Below are 3,597 nucleotides of genomic sequence, written 5' to 3'. Positions count from 1 at the left end.
TGACTGAGTGAAATGAGTGGCGATAAACATACAAATAAAAATAGCACATATTTTAAAATCAACACATTCAGCGCTTTGTTCGAAATCTAAAATGTTCGATTTTGATAGCCCAGGCTTGAAATTTAATACAAGGTTCCGAATAACTCATAAGTATTTCTTATTGAATCTCAAAATTTTTAAAAGTAAAACACCACATTTTTTGTTATACACATTTGAAGTTTAAACATGGATAAAATTAGATATTTATTCGAATGATAACGATTTTAGTTATTTTGTTGTTATTTAAACTTTCATGTATATTGTTTTATTTTATATTCTTATAAACATAAATTCAAAACATTCAAATAAATTTTATTTTATTGCCTATTTTTATTACGAGCTTTTTCATCCCATACTGCGGTAATTCAATATTAACTCAAAAGTAAAAAACAATAATATACTAGGATATAAATATAAAATATTATAAAAATTAAATACTAATATTATTATGTATGCATTGTTTCAGTAAAAATATAATTCAACCTATTGTATTACTAATAGTAAAATAAATTACAATAGTAATAATATAAATATATCATCAAATTTAATATACTTAGCGGTATAGGCTAACCGATCGTCCTCGCTCAGAATCGTTATCATATGCAATGATTTATCATCATTTAATTTAAATTCAACACGTATATACAGTAACTTACTCAATGACAAAATATACTTGACAGCAAAGCGCTTACATAATTTTCCTTTTTTTTTTTTTTTTTTTTTTTTTTTTTAATTTGACTGATTAGGTTAAAAATATTTTAAGAGTTGATGTTATTAACTTTTCATTTGACCTTAAATATAATAAATTGTATAATACATATATATTCTTATAATAAATTAAAAACATTATGATTTTTTTTTTTTTTTTACTAACAAAAAAATATTTTATATTTAAATGAGTTTTTATGATCTCATTTTATTTTGATTAAATTCTGAAAATATTGTTATTTGTTTTTTTTTTTTGTAAATTGCAAATAAAAAATAAATAAATGTTATTTTAGTTTTCAAATTAATTTGTAAAAATAATTATTAAAATGAAAAATATCTTGGTACTAATTAGGTACACTATAATATTTATATAAATGCAATTTCAAAAATTATTAATTGTCATTCACTTTTTAAAATGTACATTTGTTTTCCGGGAAGCTGTGTGATTTATGAGTTCCTGTAATTACAATCATATTTACTTTTCTAATGTGTTTTTGATTAAATCCTTATTTAAGTTATTTCATTTAAAATTATAAACATTTTGATGACTATTATATAAATGTATGTATTTCTGACACAAACATTACAGCATTTTGGTGAATTTGAAATAATTATATAGTTAAATATTGAAGTGAATATAATATGTAAATTATGCTAGAATTGGGAAAACAAAGTTCAGTTTAAGTTTTGAATTTTCAACTTTAATTAAAAATATTAGGTGCTTAAGTATTTTTGTTCATATAAAATTATTTTGAACTTAAACATTTTTGGTATTTGTTTCTAATTTCCATTAAATAACATGAACAAGCATAATATTTTGTTAGTTTTTTTATAATTCATAACACATACATAAAAATGATTTGTGTGATATAGTTTTTGGTGATATATGTATAATATAAATATAAAAAAAAATTATATATTTTTGATTTTTTCGCAATCGAGTTAAATTCAAAAGTAAACATTTTTTTTATAAACATCCAATTAAAACTTTAATTCTTTTATCATTTTTTTATAAAATAAACAGTTTCATATTTTTATCTGTTTTGGCTTTTTATGTGTTCATTAATTGAAATTTAATTTTCCCTTCTACGTCCCCAGGCACGAGTTTGATTAAAAATTATTATATTTTTTTTAGTTTCTTATTCATGTCGATGTTATACTAACTAATAATTTTGCTCCATAACATATTTTATATTTTCAGAATCATAATTAATTTTAAATTTAACTTTATATACTTCTTACTATTTTTTTACATTCACACAAAAACTGTATAATTTATTCAAGTTATCTGTAGTAAAAAATTTATTTATTCAAAATATTGTATTATTATTATTATTATTATTTATTATTTTATTAATGCCAACGGAAACTTAACATGTTCAATAAACAATTAAAAATATGAATAAATAAAAATAAATATTATACTTGTATGATAAATTATGAATACAGAAACAATGTTAATAAATAATAATAATTATTAAGTATATTATTTAATATTATTTGCTAGTATCACGGGGTTCTAGATAGGCTATTTTGCTACACGAATGTCGAGGATTCAAGTTTCGATATCTTATCAGTCATTAATATAATTTTGGTTTGTTAAAAATTAAAATACTATTTATAGAAAGATAAAAGTGAGTTAATATTAAAGCGTTTATCACGTTTTTAATTAATTAATACGATTTTTAGTCATTAATATTAATAACTAGCAATAGGTTTATTATTTTTTTTTTTAAATTGTAATTCATTTAAAAACGTATAAAAAAATATTGTATTTTCAAAAGGCATTTATTTAAATATACGCAGTACTTAAACATTATTTACGAATTTGATCATTAATTTGTATTTATATTACATGTTATTACATGAAATCTATTTTTGCCTGTTCTTTTGAAGGATTCACGTCGTCTGTAGTTTCTATGACGGATTGCACTTTTACAGGTTTGACATCAATTTTTCGATACCTAACGACTTCTCATTAAACTTTTATACACCACATTTCATCATAGGTACTTAATTAGTATAATTATTTAAAATAATGTGTTTGATAACTATGAATGAATACATTTAAAAGTATTAAAAGCTGGTATTTTTCTTATGGCGGTATAAATTTAAAAAATATCATTTTTTATCCATGTGTGAGTAGGTACGAATAGACAGTACGTCGTTGCGCTTAGTCCTACCGAAGTGTATTGAACAGAATTAAAATGTCCATTGATTGTTATGTGTGACAGCAAATGATTATGCAGGGGTCGAATGATCAAGGAAATCGTATAAAAACATACGCTTTCCGTTATTTAGTAGAAACTAAAACGGTTTTGTATTTAAAAATATGTTTTATTATTATCGCGGTCAAATATTTTTCTTACTGATATATATTATACATAGCATATAATAGTGGTGGTGAAAGGGAAAAGTGGTATTGTCTCGTAATACACATGTGTGCGCAATATATGTAAGTGAAAAACTGTCGCGGGAGAGGGATAGGGGCGAGCACCACTCCACGCCATCACCACCATCGACATTACCCCAACCATTTTCTGCTCCTCCTTCACCACCATAACCACTGACGACACCGTCGACCACCTTCACCATCAACCTCCACACGTCGGTCGGTAGCCACCATCGCGACAAGTATCATTGTCGTGAGCGTGTACATACGCGGCGCTGGCGATATACCATTGTTATGCGAAAACACCGATTGGCTACGCGGTGGCATTCACCACCGTCGCCGCGGTGCACTGCAGAGTTGTGGATGAGAAGCTAGACAGAGTCGGTGGACGTACACGGGGCGTGGAGGGGAGGGAGCAGGGCCGACCGGGAAGGACGGCGGGAAGGGACCTCCGTGGA

This window comes from Melanaphis sacchari, unplaced genomic scaffold (genome assembly GCF_002803265.2).
Source record: "Melanaphis sacchari strain LSU unplaced genomic scaffold, SCAv2.0 Contig4_pilon_pilon, whole genome shotgun sequence".
Taxonomy (NCBI): Eukaryota; Metazoa; Arthropoda; class Insecta; order Hemiptera; family Aphididae; genus Melanaphis; species Melanaphis sacchari.
Note: the sequence above shows the minus strand (reverse complement) of the source record.